The following is a 17,629-nucleotide window of genomic DNA, read 5'->3' on the forward strand; positions in this document are numbered from 1 at the left end:
TAAAATGTCCCTGTAAATGTTGAATTCTTCCTGAAGACAAACACTTTTGGGTAAATGGAGCTGAGCAGTTGAATGCAGTTCCTCTGTCGGCCATTTTTTTAATTAAAAAAAAAAAAAAAAAGTCTAATTTTACCCAGAATGCATTGTACCACAGTCCGGCTTAAAATAGTCGAGAACTAAACTGCTTTGTGCAACAGTTGAATTGAAACGCCTATCTGAAATCTGACTGCTTGTTTTATCTGAGCCAAAGTCAAAGTCCATCTTTGTGAAACCGGCCTCTCTGGTTTTGAGATCTTGGTCATATTGCACAGCCCCAGTGACTCCAGGTCCAGACAGGTCGAAACCTTACACAGCACAGGTCAACCCCAACAATATGCAAATAAATTATTCAAATCTGACAGATACTGTTTTAGTGGTGTATGTCGCTTTATTCAAAAATATAGCTTTGTAATTTTAGTCATAGATCACGGCAACGATCAAGTTACTCTGAAACTGTGAGCCACTTTAAACCCAAAAAGGTTCCAGACTAAGAGGAATGTAAATCTATAATGCTGTCTCCGGGCTATATTCAAAGATAATGCTTGGGGAGATTACCTAATTGCTAATGACCAATATGGGTCTCTCAATAATTAACGAGGCAGGGTTCACTCAGCTGCAATGACGTCAGCTCTGATTAGGAAAAGTGTGTGAATGGAAGTCAAAGTGCTGCTGTGTGAGAGCAGCCCACACCATAAATTATCACCAATCAAACCATTACAGCTTATTTTATTCATTTCATAGCAAGCCTGTCAGGTCATGATGCAGGAAGCAAGAACAGCACACTCTCTGCTGCCTCCAACACAAAGACAGGACATCTGATTTTACAGTAGGATATGAACAAGTCTGTTGAAGACAGTGGTATCTTTATTATGGTTTTTTCCCCCCTCTCTTGTTAAAGCTTGTTCCGCCTTCAAAGCTGCGCTCAAGGCCATAAAGAGTGAAATACATTCAATGCTTACTGTCACTGATTTTCCCTTTAAGTGCACCTGTCAGAAGTTTGCCAATAGGAAAGTGCTCAGTCTGTAATTTCAGGTGTAACAAGAGTTGAATCAACATGGAACACGAGCTCACCGACTGAGCATAAGCTACACAGTGTATGTGTTTACAGACAGTCATATAACGTACCCACACACTGTTACTGGTCCTGAATTTGTCGACTGCTTAAGGCATGTGGTTACACAGGTGAGCCTGCAGGCGTGCAGGACGCAGGACGTCTCCAATGGAATAAGACGACTTCAGTACCTATAGAGTCACATGCTGCTGAGTGCATCACGCCCTGTGGCTGCCCTGCACAAGAGCAAGTGTGCACTGTAAATACTCAGATTGTTAATCAGTAATCAAGGGCGACTGACTAAGCAACAACTTGACAGAGCAATATGTGGCGTCTGGCAGATACGAAGTCATATAGTCTATCTAGATTACAATCATTTCAAACTGGCGATAGGTGACTACAGGTCCTCGAACTTGAGGAGACAGGTCAAAGCCTTACATAGCAAAATCCCTGCAATAGTTCTTATATGTGTATGTAAGTTACATAAATCTAAAACCTTCAGATCTTAGAACATTGATATTGTTTTATGGTGTGTCACTTTCTGGAAAAACAGCTTCATCCTGTTATAGCTCTTGGTGAGAATTAAACCCTAGGCCCAGTTTGCATAACAACCAAAAAAAAAGAACAAAAACACAAAAGCTATGCTAGCTCCAAATGAAGATTGCCCCTTGGCACAGTTGTGCTCTGCAGTAAATGCTCATGTCAGCTTTTAAAACACTCACAAAGAAATGCTTTGTTTTGTTTTTTGCAAATAAACACAAAGTTCAGTAAGAAACATTTGAGTCAAGGAATTGACCATTTAAAGCAAAGACAGTTAACATTCGTAATAATTTATTTAATTCCTAGTAATATAATAAATCAGTCAATATGACCTGGATCTATGTGTGGATTATTAAACAGGCTTATGGGGCACAGACCCAGGAGCCTGAGAGGTCTGGTGGCCCCTGGACCAGAGCCTTTGTATGAAGTGTCTTAATATTTCCTGTTAAAAGACTAAAAGACTAAAAGACTAAAAGACAAGCAAGACAATCCCAAACAAACACAAAATGACCACAAAAAGACGACTATCAAAGGTAAAACTACCACAAAGGTACATGGTCACATCATTTGTAGTCTATTTATGGGGGTCCTATATAGAAAGGTTGTGGGGCTTTATATTTGTCTCTGCCCAGGGGTACATTGTCTCATAATCTGGCCTTGTCAGATAACAAAATTATAAGGGCGTAGTGTATCGTGTGACATGCGACTTGGCACAAACTGAAGTAAATCAGGTTATAATTTACACCTGAATGAACACGACTGGCTGATACAGGCAACACAGGGGTGAATGAGTGAACAACCACAAACAGTGTTGCCAGATTGGGTGGGTTTTCCCAAAATTAGGCAACTTTTTCAATTAATTGACAGGGTAAAAGTTTATCTGGGTCTTTTATAAAGACTCTTGTCTCTCCACAATTTTACGACATCTAGATTGACACAAGACTGAAATATCTCCCAATGACTTTGGGGATCCTATAGTGCCATCAGGACGTTCATATTTTTAATTTTAAATTGAAAATTAGGGACTAATTGACAACTAGTGCATGCATTTGATGCAGTTTTTCATGGTCCCCAGAGGATGAATTCTACTGACTTTGTTAGTGCCGCAACTTTTTCCTTTAATTGAGTTACGTATCTTAACAGCTAATGAAAGGATTGCTATGAAATTTGGTACAGGCACTCATGGTCCTCAGAGGATGGTTCCTAATAACCTTGATGAATCCTCTGATTCACAAAAGGTACTTTGGTGTATGATTAAATACTTAAAAAGAAATAACATTTTTAACAGCCTCAGCTTTTATAACTAACCAGCACAGTTCAAATAAAAAGTACCACAAGAAATAATTTACTTAAAGTGGACCAGTTGCTCCTGTACAGTAAAGCTTCATGGAGAATGCAGTAAAATCACTGGTAGCTATAACCTGTCACCCTCTAAAAAAGCACAGCACTTATCAACAACGGACACCTCGCTGGAATGACAGCTGATCACATCTATGTTTAGCTATCACAACACAGTTGGAGATTTATAAACATTTCAAATGTCAAAGGCCACAGAGGAGCTGACCTCTCGGCTTGTATGCCTGGGGATTCATTGTGATGCTAATCCTGTTTTATCCAGTCGGACCCTAAAATAAACCCAGCGCTCTGAAGAATGAGCTGTAATCCCCATCAGCGAGTCCGTGCGCTCCTGTTTGAGCCGGGATGTTATGTCACACTCGGAGCTGCAGAGTTAAAACCATCATCAAATGAAAGACTGTGGAAATATGAGCAGGTACAACTGATAATATAAAGGGATTTTCAGAGTTGATTTGAAATGTTTCTCTGAAACACATAAACAAAGCAAATGCACGCCTATTGTGTTTCCATGTACAAAAACCTACAGGAGGTGGAATAAACACTCACACACAGGATCATCCTCCTTAAACGTTTGTACAATTTAAAAGTTCATCATTGAAGGAAAAACAATACGATTATTTGCTTTCTTGCAGAGAATGACGACGAGAACATCGTCATCTGTACAGAGGTCGGCAACAGGTTACAGTTATGTGGCTTTTCATCCAAACTGACCATAAATACAGGTGTATGTTCAATTCTTTACTTTTACCTGAGGAAGACCAGCTCAGAGGTGAAATTATGTCAGTCATATCCACATAAAATGACAGAACAGGGGAAATGACGGTAGTGCGCTGGAATGCGTTGTTTTACTTATTTAATTACTCACTGCTCAAATCATTTTTCAGCGGCACCCACCACTCAGGTAATATGAAACTACAGCCAGCAGCTAATTAGCTTAGCTTAACATAGAAAGTGGAAACGGGTGGAAACAGCAGCTCCGACGCTGTCGAAAAACTGCCTACCATCACCTCTAAAGCTCACCAATGAATACAGATCTATTTAGTTTAATTTGCACAGAAAACAAACAAACTATAAAAACAAGTTGTAGTCTGTTAAGGGAAGCTGGACAATTTCTTGGCTGGACCAGTGATGACAACCAAAAAAGGTAGGTTTATATTTACCATAAAGACATGAGAGTGGCATCAATCTTGATTTATACATAGTGCAAATTGAGAAAGTTTTTTTTTGTTTTTTTTTTTCCCAGAAAAATACATGTGATTCAAAATGCAGTAAAGCAAAGTACAACATGTCTTTTGACGAACAAGCTTTTTAATCTGGATTACCACTTCCATTGCAATCCTTTGGGTATATATGACTTGTTTCTATACATTCACAAATCTATATGCTGATGGAATTTGTTAGAATTTGCTCTAAGGAGCTTTAAACCCAAAATGCTCCAAGCCCAGATGGCAACTTGATGAAGTAAAGAAATTGGGGTTGCGATCTCTGTAGTATCAAGGCCTGCAGTGAAGCAGCTTGAGCCAGTCATATGTGAGTTTCAACATGCAACATGCTACAATCCTCTTAGGCTCAGGTCCAACTTGACGTACATCTGCAGTGATCTAATGAAATGTATTTTTGCCTTAATGCTCTCGGTAAGCGAATGAAGCATGGCCACGCGCTAAGGATTACAAGATCACTTCATTTGGGATGAAAGAAAGGAAGGAAAGGAAAATGAATGTATACAAAACAATAGACATCAAAACCTGCATGGCTCCGAACCACCACTCAAATAATTCAGTTTAATGTAGCTGTCAGAGCCACTTTCTTGGCTTCTAATCAAAGGTCAGACATCTGGCCTCAGGGCGTTCGTGTAATTGTTGTGCTTTTCTAAAATGGACAATAGCATCAAATCTATAAATTTGATCAAATCCTCAGTGATTAACTAAATGAGCTCTGTTGTTAATCTATGAAATAGGGATCCATTAAAGGAGATGGGTCATAAACCCCCAAGCATGTTGGTATGTATGCAGGAGGTCACTGAGCACATTAGACCCTTTTTTATTTTCCACACTTTCATTCTGATGACATATTGGATGGATGCATCCATTGTTGAGCCCACAGATGTCAAGAGATAATCACAATGATTAATGGTTATAATGGGATAATTTCCCACAATCCTTGATCTTATCTATGTGACTCTACAGTATCATGCACATGAAGAGCTGTGCATTGTTTCATGGGGAAAATAATAATAATATCTAACCAGGACATTTCATTATTCTAAACACATTCTGTGACCACTGGTGACACTAAGTGTCAAGGACATAATGATGAATTTGACTTTTTACCATCTAATTTTAATCAGGTCAAGGACTATGACAGTGCAGAAATATCAGGATGATGCTATGATAGTTCACAGTAATTTAAATTTAAAGTAGTTTGATCTATTTAGCCCACAACTAGTCCCATTAGTAAATCTCACTGTAGAGACAGGGTTTTTTCCCCTGTGGTCCTGCTGTAATATGATGCTTGAATGTAGCACATTATAGTATATGCAGCAATAATCAATGTCCAATAATGTTTAGTATACTGTACAGCACTGTGTGCATTGTCTACTGTTTAAAGTTTGTTCAGAACGGTCCCTCGGGCAACGTACGTCGTGCCTCTTTTGCTGCATAGTCGGCTTGGATGGAGTCGAACCTCTTGTGTTTGCACAAGAAAAGTGGAATCAAAGGCAACTTTTGGATGAGAGGTGAAGTATGGCAAAGTGGTCCACTTTCCCTTTTACTTGAGTGGGAACACGTGTGTTTTTTTTATTGATGAATAACAAAAAAAATCCAAGGTGTAAAAACAGTCAAAAAGAAAACTGAAACATGCAGGATTAAATGATAAATGTGAAATTAAGTAGAAATTAGGTTTTTTTTATGCCACAGTCATCTGGAGCCTACAGCACATGCACAAATAATTCACTCAGCAGATAAAATAATCAGATAGAGCATGAAATTACCTATTTTTCAATTACATGTGTATAACAGTGGAGTGGAAACTAGTATGGAGCTCACTGACAGGGTCGTGGCAGATGATTTAGGTACATGTTCGCACAGTGCCAGGGACTCTGCACCGAGAGCAGAGCCAATTCAAATATAGCACAGACTCTTGGGAAAAAGTTTCCTTGAAAAACATGATTAATGGCAGTCCAGCGTGTTTCAGTGAGGCTGCATGGCGTGACTAATGCAAACAGGTTTTCTTAGGCAACACAGTAACCTTTGCTCAACTGGCACATACGGAAATTACATTTTTATTTCAGCCGCTATTTGACCTCATGAAGCAAAAGCTTTGTAGCATGTTCAACCATTACATTTTTTTAAATAACGGGCAAAACAGCACCCATAATAATACTCAAAAAATTACCTGACAAAATGCTGATTTCATTTAAATGAACAGAAACCAGACTGTGAAAAGGCAGACTTGTTTTTTGGTCATTGCATCAGCAGGAGAGAGTTGGCTGTGTAAATTTGAGGCGGCTTTTTGAGCAAACAATGATATAACACTGTACAAACACTGAGAGTATCACAATGTGTAGCAACACCATGACAGTTCTGAGAACTGTTGGCTAATTTTGGTTTGAATGCATCGAGTCAAGTCCCCACTGAACCACAGCCTTACCTAGAATATACCCTATAGGAAGACTATCAGGTAGCAGTACAGTACACAGTGGGTTTAACATACAGTTAGGACATTTTTATACTTTTGTGGTATGGATGAAACAGCCTTGCTGGCAGCACTGTGAGACTGTAATTAAGCACAGTGGTGATTTGAGCTAAATGCAATGTCAGCATGCAGAACTCCAGATTTACTGAATTTAAACAGTGAAGGAAAAACTTGGCTGGTGGGAATGGCACCAGTTTTGCAGGTATTTGGTCATGAACTCAAGTTCTTGACAAATTTCAATTTGATGATTGTGCTAGATAAAGGATCATCAAAGACATTGCAATTCATCCTTATTTTTCAATCAATTTCTTTTGCTTATATAACAAGGACAATGCACAATACATTTACGGCACCAGCTTTGGCTAAATACATGAATGTCTGTAACAGATTTCATGGCAGTCCATCTAATAGTTGTTGAGACATGTCAATCAAAGTCAGTGTGAAGGAAAAGTCTGGGTATCATTTAAGTCATTACAATTAATCCTCTGGGAATATGTGTAAATCTGTAATCTGTGGATATTTGATTGGATAAATTAATACCTGACCTGTTGGTAGTGCTACAAGAAAGAAAATCAAGGGCTCAGAAGCATTTATCCTCCAGGGACAATGAATATCTGTTTGTTTATCTGTTATCTGTCTGTTTCACTGCAATCAGTCCACCAGTTTTCGAGACGTAATAAAAACCAAAAATGGTAACCTCTTTGTGATGCTGGAGGAAAAGTCACCAAAGACAGCAGGTCTCAGCTTTTAGAAAATATGAATGTCTGTACAGAATTTCATGGAACTTCAACAGCTGTCCAGATATTTCAGTCTTGACCAAAGTGGGGGACAAACCTCCCGACAGTCAGATATTGGCATCCCTAGACCCACACTACTGGCATAGGTAAGAAAAGTCTGAAATAGAAAGATTTTACATTTTCTGTTTAGAAAACGAGCCCACAGGTCATTTGTGCAGCAGGTTATTATGACCCATAGTTACGTTTTGTTGCTAGGCAACATCTAGTGGCCTTAGTAATTATGACAGGAGCAAAGGAAAAAGTGCAGTGACGTAGTTTATGGAGCGACAAAGTTATTTGAAGTACAAATTTTAACCCAAATCACCATCTCTTCCTAAACCTAACTGAGTAGTTTTTGTGCCCTAACCTAACCAAGCCATGTCCGTTTTATAGTAACCATGGCGACGAAGGTTGGTAAGCCAGGACAGTCCGCCTGTTTATTATTGAAACTATGACAACCAAGTTCCGGTACGCTTACCACCATAAGGGGGGCTATTTCAAGCGACACACCCATGGGTCGTATTAGAGGGTTGGAAAAAAAACGACCTGTACGGTTGTTCAGGTCGGAGGACTGGTTGGAGGTAAAACCATCTTCCATGTTTTCTTGTAAATCTGCCAGATTTAGGGCACAAATGGAAATGGCTTCACGGCACCAGACGTCTAGCATCCATTTAACCACGTTAACCCCTCAGAATGCATATCCTCTCTTATCAATGCCTGTTTTTAGCTCTTATCTGTCTTCACCATAGGAGGAAACAGGGGTCATGGGAAATATGGCCCTGATTTTTTTTTTTCTTTTGCAAACACAAGTCCCAGTGCAAGTGTATAATCTCCTAAACACTGAAGGGTAAAATCTGGACAGATTTTATATGTATTCCTATCACTAGTACTCTCTGGAGCTATATTACATGGACACTTGACTCATGACCCCGAAGTCCTTATTTAGAAACATCTCAGGGTGAAATTAGATCTTAGCAATATGCGTAGGTAGAAATCCAGGGCAACACAGTTATTTCTAAATCTTGAACTTCATGTGGAAAACTCTCAGCTCTGTGCCAGACAACATCTCATGTCCTGTCACTCCTCTTTGCATTCCTCATTGTCATATTCAAACATACTGTTCCAACATCCTTAAACCTTCAACAGCTGAGAGTGTCAGGCTTCTCTGAACACATGAAGGTTAACCTGACATGAATACTCAGAAACCATAGCTGTGATCACGACCAGATCAAACAGTCTTCTCCGGGAGGATCGGATGCAAGAGGCCTAAATGTACCCATTAAAGTGTGAGCTACAAAACAAACAGAGTATGGGTGCAGAGAGGACATGAAGGTGGCTGGAGCTCAAGATGAATGACCCGTGTTACTGAGACACGAGGAATGGACAGATCACTAGGTCACCTGCCTGATGTTGAAAGACTGAAATGACCTCTGCTTAAACTACTTGCAAGCCAATCGCAACTGAAAGTAGGACCTGTAGCTCAGTCATATTTTTTCAAATTATCCCTCATTAAAGGGTGAGTTCATGAAGCTGGCAAGTCTACAGGCACCAAAGTCCACTCTTAATATGAGTAACAGGGCCAAAAGTTTCGCTTTAGACCTGGAGCAGTTTGCCTAAATGATAGATTTGATGATGAAAAGATATTGATTTTGCAAACCTCCGATGTCCTGCACAAAAGTTCCAAAGGGCTTTGGTTGCAAAAGAAAGACAGACGGCTGCACTCAGTCTGATATGTTTAAAAATTAAGACTTTTATAAACATGTATGATGCTAGGAAAACTCAAAGGGAATCAACAAGAGGGTAAAAGTTTCTCAGTAGGGAGTAACAGCCCTCCTCCTGAAATAAAGTGAACAATTATTTTATATTTCTTAAACATGGAAAGGACCTTTTAAAAACTCATAGAATACAATTTAATATGTTTTCCAGTGTCATACTGGTCAAATAACAACGGAAAACCACAGTATTAATAACTACTGAGTACTCATGTAATAATGTAGTAATAATTGATGAGTACTCACAGATTGGAACATCAACATGTTGATGGTTGTTGCAGCTGGTGTGATCCCGGTGCAAAATGGTCTCTAGTTACAACTGTGATTCAATTTATTATAGAATGGTACCAGACCTTTTCATAACTTTAGAGGTTATTATTATGGAAATTACCTCAGTACTTTTTAAAACTTTTCAAAACCTGAATGATCTTTTTTTTTTTTTTTTTTTCTTGCAGTGTAAAATATGCTCCTGTGTAGCAGCACAACCATATACATCACATTGTTCAAGTCCAACCAGTGTTGTATAGAGAGTAAACACTGCCATCTGCTGGACTGGGACCATGGAACTGCACCTCCGCTCTGTGGGGAAGGCTGGTGCAAGCCAGTGGTTCAAGCTGGAGCTCAAGGCCACTGCGACCAAGGCCTGCAAGTAACGAGGCACCTCTAGCCTGTACAGGAAGCTGTGGCCTACATGGTCTGTCTCCACAGAGGCTTAGCAGCTTATCCTGTGGCGCCACCATCAGGTGGAACTCATTGCTCTGGAGAGGACAGAACACAGTACAATGAGAGATACTGTGCATAACAACGTCTCTTTAAATTCATTGTACAGGTCCCATGAGTGGATTTGTCAAATAAGCTCTTTGTAGACAGTCATGTTTCCCACCTGACACCTTTCAGTCCAGGAAAGATCTGTTCCCTGTCCCTCACAAGGTTTCTTCCAGTGTCACCTGCTTAAAAGTTGAATTATATCCACTGAATGACTTGAGTGCTAACAGACAACACTGCTGTTAATCAATCTCTTAATCAACCAACAAGTATAAACGTTATTGATTTCTTTTCACTGTTTTTTAATATATGAATTTTTTTCAATGTGACATTTATTTTAATTGTAAAATGATATAAAAACTTAAAAAAATAAAATGAACAATAAAAATGTTTCTGTGATGTTTTCTGTCATTGTGAGATGTTTACTGTGAGTAGGAGACTTGTTGGATTGGTGCATGCTGAATCTGTGAATGTAGCTTTTTATTGGCTGAACCTGGAGGGTGAAACAATCAAACTTAGTCATTTTTGTTTGAAGGATGTTGATGGAGTGACTTTCTTGCAATAAAGCCATAATACTGGAGAGAGGGATCTCTAAAAAGTTACTTGGTAATAATGAACTGGGCGATGCAAAAATCAATATTGCAAACATACATAACCAGAAAAACTGATCAGATTTGTTTCTTAAGTAAATGCATAATGCTTAAGTAGAAACAATATAATTTCTGTCATTTTCTGTCAGAGGACAGAACCCTTCGTGGAGGTTTGCACATGCGCGATCAGTTATGGTAAAGATACTGCACGCATGCGCAGACGTGCGGAAACTAAACATGCGCATTACGCATCCAGTGGCAGCGGTTGCGAGTTAATGTGCAAATTACACAGAGTTATCATCTCTGTGTAGGATTGGAAGTGAGTTTGAGAAGTTTGAGACAGGATATTGTTACAGGAGTGGAGCAGCTCCTTTCAGGAATCGCTCAGTACGTTGGTTGTTTGCGTAGCGGGAGAGAGAGCGGTGACACAGTTAGCTAGCTAGTTAGCAGTTAGCAGTGTTGCTGTGAACTTACAGTGCGATGTGTCTGCGTTTTAGGCTGTTTGTGCTACAACTACAGCTACAGCTGCACCCACAGCTCCTCAGGACAGAGGTTCCTCCATCTCCTCTGTGCTTCCCGGCTAGAGTCCAGGCTTTGAGCCAAGGTTAACAACACTGAGGTGAGTTAATGTGTTCAGCATCCTCATCAGGTACCTTAGTGTCCTTTTCACTGTTCCTCCTCATAGTACTTTTTGCATCTTAATTCTCTGGATCATGTTCAACTTCTCTCCCAAAATGTAATCTGTCCCTGCATATAATATTTTTTTTTTTCCATCCTCACCGTTTTCTTTATGCCTCTGAACTACCCACAGAAACAGAAATCTAGACAAGAGGTGCTAAAATGTTTTATTCCTCTGTGTGTGCCTGAAAAAGGAGCGCTAAGAACTGTTAGCTTTGTCTGCAGGCATAACACAGGACACCAACAGGTGAAACAGGTAAAGGGTTAAGGCAGACAGAAAAAAGCTAAAAGAATAGGAAAGGGGAAAAAAATCATAGTTTGAAATCACAAATGCAAAATAAAAGGGTTGCAAATCTAGGACTAGTTGACATGCTATGACTGAGCTGGTCTACAGTCACACTCTTTGATTAATGCGGTTAAGAGGAGTGTTTTAAAGAGTCTTTAGCCACTCTTTAGAATAGTTTTTAGACTCTCTTTAGGTTTAACTAATTCATCACTCAATACCACTGAATTAACTTGCTGTTAATTCAGTGGTTGTGAATGATGTGGCCTGATGCCGTCTGATTAAATGCTTTTGACATGTTACTAATTCAGTGGATCAATTAACACGATTATACAATTAATTGTCATGTAAATATACAACTGTTAGGTCCAAATAACACACACACTTAATGTCCATTCAGAATACACAAGAGAACTGAGGTAATTACTCTCACAGAACACAAGATGGCAGCAAAGACCAGCACAGAGAGTCCATTGTGTTGTTGTGACTAGTGACTTGTCCAGTGAGTATCCCGCTTCTCACATAGTGTGTATGAAGAGTTCATTTGTATCACAAAATAATTCTCCATGCAAACTTAAAATTTAATGCTGCTGCTTAAACTTTTGTCCCACAATAAGACCAAAACTAACAACACATTAATGTCTTTCAGCGCTTTCTTAGTTCCTACTGATCTGCACGTCTGTAGAGTATTTTCCTACCAATACATTTTTCACTAAACTTATCTGACTGCTGTAATTACGCTCTAGATTAATATTTTACATTCAAAAATGTATAGTAAGTATATGAAAGATAATGAAGGTAATTGGTTAATTAATTGATAATTCAATCCACAAAAATCTTGCAAATATTTGAATAAGTGATCAATCATTTCAGTCACTTTTCAAGTGAAACGATTCAAAATATTTCTGACGCTCAGATTTCTTGCTTTTCTTTGTCATGTATCGTTCTTAAACTGAATATTTTTGGGTGTTTGGAGAAGACATTTGAAGACGTGATAGCAGATTAATCCATAATGAACACAGTCATTAGTTGCAGTCCTCCTCGACAGCGTTGAGATGCGCTCCCAGTGGCTTGTCCAAATATCTATCAGCCTGGCACAGCGCTCCTCACCCACCCACCACCCTCCCAAAGCCTGCCCTAAGCTGTAGCTGTCACTCCCCCTGTGAAAGAACCATCCATCCACTGCGATGACTGAAGACTGCCTCCTCATTTTATTCACACCCCCCTCCCCCTCCTTCCACTCTTTCATTAACAACACACGTTCCTCTGCCTCCACACAGACCGACAGACACACAAACACTGACACATCCCCTTGCTACCCATCAGTCCATCCAGTCCCTGCGGTGTCGGCCGTCACCGTCTCTCGTTTCCACAGCAACCACTGCCTCCCCCTGTCACACTTGAGAGAGTGCTGTTCTGTTTGCTGTGGTTTCTAAAGGATTATTGGACTTGCGTTATAGTTCTGGTGTTGTGCTTAGGTGTGTGGACGATTTACACTGAAGTGTGTCATACAATGAAAACAAAACATGGAATTAGCACTGCAATAATTAGTCAATCAAACAGTCAAACGGCAGGAAATCATCTAATCCTCACATTTTCTTTACCTGATAAAGAAAATGACACGATTAATCAGTTATTCAAATAGTTGCAGATTAATCTTCCATCAATCGAGTGACTGAGTGATTGAGTAACTGATAAATCGACTAATCGTTGCAGCTGTAGAAGAAACTTGATTAGTCACCCTGAATGAAATTGTCTGCAACTATTTTGATAATTGATCAATCGTTTCAGTCACTTTTCATGCAAAAAAAGCCCAAAAGTCACCATGGTTTTTAAATAATATTTTCTGCCATTTTATAAACACACACGTGAACAATTTGGAGAAAGTAATAATAAAAATGATCACAACAAAGATTTACAGTTTGAGAACAATTATACCTCCATAAAAGATGCAAACTCCTCATTTACCCAAACTCCTCTGACAATTGACTGTCTTTTGAAACATGCTGCTGAACTAATTTTTCTGGTGCAAAATATGGTCTGAACCCAGCCTGACTGTTCATGCATATTTCGGGGGACCATTCGCATTATTTTACATACCAATATTACATGTGGTGCAGCTACTGCAAAGGATCTATTTTGCAATCATGGATAATTCATGATCTGCACAGACACCGCATATGAAAATCCTTTGAAGGTGGTTTGGGACTGGAAAATTCCCTTTTCATGCACTTGCCTTCACTTTGTAAAGACCTCGATTCTTGTGTTTCAGTGCCTGTAAATTCACACAGTGAAGTAATGTTCTTTTCATTCAGGCAATGTGACTCACCTGTGGTGTAGAAGGTGATATCAGCCCTGTGCTAAAATGAATTCTGCTGTAGTTTCATTTAAACATGACATGAATAATGTTGACAGCTTTACCAGACATAATCAGAGGGTCTGAAGGGTGATATGCAGAAAAGTGTGGGCGTGGCTGGTTATATTCAGGAGTATACTGGTTATGTGATGGTTCAGTGAAGGAAGAAGCACTCGTCATTTACTTCAAGTAAAAGAGGTAACTACTGTGTAGAAATACTCTGTTGCAAGTTAAAAACCAGTAAAAATAGCTCTCAATGTATACCTTAAAGGCTCTAACTTTTGAATTTAGGACAAATTTGGTTAATTAACCCATAAAGCTTCCTCAACTTGTACATAGTGCAGCAGGAATCAAATGCATTGATCTTAGAATTGTTCTTACAAAAAATCCTGGAAATTGTATTTTGAATCATTTCTTTCTTTACCTAAATGACACTCAACCGATAACAACAACATAAGGGCTCTATAATTCAGCAGTAGGTGGCAATAATGTTCCTTCTGGCTGCAATTTGCCATTAAAATGAAGAAGAAGAGGCATGTGAAGAAAGGAATAGGAAAAAAGAAAAGAAAAGTGGAATCCTTACTGCACATATAATTTTATTTAAAAAATTTGTACCTCTTTACTAAAGTAAGATGTTGGATGCAAGACTCTTGTGATGTAGTACATTTGTAATGGAGTAATTTTGTAATTGTTGTATTGGTGTTTTACTTAAGTAGAATCTGAGTACTTCTTCTACCACTGTTTGTATGTGAGATGTGTTGGCCATGTCAGCAGTCAGCGCGATGTTGACTCCGAGATGACCCATGCAGACACATGTCATCTACAGCATACGCTGTAACGGCACCAATTCCACTGCTAATTAACAACCTCTGTCAAATCTGAAGATCTGTGCTGAAGAATCAGGACTGAAAGGTCTGAGGACAAAGGAGGCAATCGAATTACCGTCCATTTTACTGATTTCATTTCGACTGTGGAGGCCGTGGCAGTGGAGCGGCTTTAGTGCTTAATGGTTTCTGGCAACGATGGGGCCCTTAGTCCTGTTCACTGGAGCTGCAACATCCCCCCAGGGTTTCATTGGCAGTTAGAGCTATCATTTCTCTTCTCTTGATGTCATTTAATAAAAATAAAAAAAAAGAAAAAGTTATGTTTGTCGTTAACCTCCTGCGCTGTTCTTTTATACATAAAAGACTAGGCTATTGTCCCAGCCAAACAATGACCTTGTGTAACTGTGTAGGTCAATTGAATGTGAAATGAGATAATTTAGAATTCATATATCAGAGCTGTGTCTTTACTCAGGCTGCAAATAAACTGAAAAGCTGCTCTACATTACAGAGCTTGTCAGGGAACAGGCCAGAGACCTTTAATTGGAGGGCTAGAAACTGAGAGGAGGAGGAAGATAAAGATAAAGAAGAAGAAGAAGAAGAGAGCAGGAGGGGGAGGATGCTGCTGCAGTATTTAAGGCTGAGATGAGGAAAGGGAGAGAGACTTCTTCAAGGATAGGGTGCTTTACTTTGAAGTGTGTGGTGGGACTGTGTGCAGCACAGAATCCCCCAATCCTTTATCTATCAGGCTTTCTTTACTGCCATGTTTGCTCATTATGTTTTCATGGGCTGATTCCTGACGCCTGAGTCGAATCTTTTGGCCCAGGAGAGAGAAACTCCAGGGGAATAGGAATGAGGCAGAGACGCTCGTGTATTTTCAGGTCGCTGTCGACATGGATTGATGCCGCTGACATCAAAAATACTCCTTTGAATCCAGTTGATACCTTGACATGTAAAGAATATGTTATTGTGATTCCTTGACAGACAAGTCATAGCGATTTGGCTGAGAGGAACTAAGCTACCTCAACTAGGTCTGTCCTTTTAAGATAATGATAGATAATGACCTTGAGCCATCAGCATCGCATAATATTTCTTCACGCTCATTTCCCCACAATAAATTTGTCTTCTTTGGTCTTGACAAAAAGCTCCTGCCTCCTTATCCAGACCCCCTTTTTGCTCAAATTATGTCATACAAACGACAAAAGAAGGACTAAAGTTTTTAACGATGCTTTGCAGACGTTTGTCATTCTCTAACAATGTTTGTTATGGTCCTGATTCCTTGTCTTTGTTCGCTTTAATATCCATTGAAGGCATTTTTAAAGTACCAACATAGTGGATAGTGTAATGAGACACAAAAATGTCATAAGATACAGGGTCACTAGATAAAAGGCAATAATTACCTAAACTCAAAAATACCTAATCCCTTATGGGATTTAAAATATAATCCAAGTCCCGTCTTTTTTTTTTTTTTTTTTTTTTTTTTTTTTTTTTTTTAATTCACCAAGTAATAATGTTGAAATGGAGGTATTTTTACATAATAAATAATTAATTGATAGATAAATTGATTGTAATAAATGAGGGGGTTTTGAGGGACAAATACACATGAAAATGGGCCAAAATAAATATGTATAATCAATTTGCAAGTTAACTAACGCCACCAGCTCGGCTCAGGTGAAACAAACTAATAAGACAGCAGCAAATATTATATTTTAACTGTGAGATCAAACATTTATTTTCCAAAAGGAATTAAATCGTATATATCAGACACTATGGAGATATCAGTGGTAAACTGCCAAAAGGTTTTCCAAGATAAGCACGTTCTTCCCGGGATGCTTGCTGACGTTGACCAGTTGTTTTCTCTCGAGCGGGACTGCAAGCCGACCTCATATCTCTGAAAATATCAGAGATCGCCATCTGTTGGTTTGGTGTGCTCTTGACAGCGTGTTTTGGCGTTTTCATGTGGATGGGCTTTTGTTTTTTTTTTAAGAATGAAGGAGGAAAACTCCTGGCACTGGCTGCGCGATGCGTGCTTGGTAACTGCGGAATGTCTTGGTTTTCACACAGGCAGCAGGGGTCAGGAGTAATATCCACAGGCTAACAAGCACTGAATCTACTGTCTGACTTTGGCACATGAATTCATCCAGCAAGCTCTGAAGCTCCTGTAGAGTCTTTCTGGCGTTCTTTGGCGTACTGGCTGCAGTGGCTTGTAATGGGAAGTGTCGAGGGCAGCAAGATCTGGGCAAGATCTGGTATCAGCAGCAGTCAAATCGAGTTCATTTTACGAGCTTGAGCAGGTTTGTTGTGAAGGGTCTCAGCAGTGAGCATACAAAGCTATGGAAAGCCCCGAGGGGAAAAAGTGTCAGTCAGTCACTACTTGCACTGCTTAAACCTAAACTTTGTCACTTCACCCGGTGGCAGTACTTCCCAGGGTAAACTCGATTGCTATTGAACTCACAAAAATACTGGCTGAAAAAATAAGTTCATTCATTGTGGACGACCGTACTTGGCTGGATGTGGACTTTGATTGGAATAGTAGTTGTACTTAACTGATGATGTTTCACTAAAAACAAGTACAGACAAGAATGCAGATTACGAGAGACTTTCCATTACAATATGTAAATAAATGTATTATTCTGTTGTGTAAACTATTCAGAATAAGTAAAACAAGTTCATTTGAATTTAGATTCGGTTGTTGGAAGAAGCTGTTAGACCTGGGGGAGTTTATTTTGAAGGCAGACACTCTGGCAGCTGATGGAGTCCATCTAATGCATTTCTTTTTGACCTGATACTCGCTCTGAACCAAATCTATGTGGACTAGCTCTGTAATGAGATGCATTAGAGTCGTGTGGCACAGAAATCCAATACTCCCAGCCATCCTCTCTCCACCAACCCGCTATCAAACAGGCCAT

General features: G+C 39.4%; 1 long non-coding RNA gene across 4 annotated transcripts in view; it reads left to right on the forward strand.

Moving 5' to 3' along the window:
- The first annotated feature begins 10,791 nt into the window (after positions 1–10,791).
- LOC139611931 (uncharacterized) overlaps positions 10,792–17,629 on the forward strand; it is a 34,251-nt gene continuing 27,413 nt past the window's right edge. For 2 of the 4 annotated variants that reach the window (XR_011686396.1, XR_011686397.1), the window contains exon 1: positions 10,803–11,201. This is a non-coding gene — a long non-coding RNA (uncharacterized lncRNA). Of the gene's footprint in view, positions 11,202–17,629 lie in introns of all 4 variants that reach the window. The other 2 variants (XR_011686399.1, XR_011686398.1) reach the window with 2 other exon arrangements.

The sequence above is a fragment of the Trachinotus anak genome, unplaced genomic scaffold (assembly GCF_046630095.1).
Source record: "Trachinotus anak isolate AG129_WGS33_773 ecotype Australia unplaced genomic scaffold, CSIRO_AGI_Tana_v1 ptg000028l, whole genome shotgun sequence".
NCBI classification, from domain to species: Eukaryota; Metazoa; Chordata; class Actinopteri; order Carangiformes; family Carangidae; genus Trachinotus; species Trachinotus anak.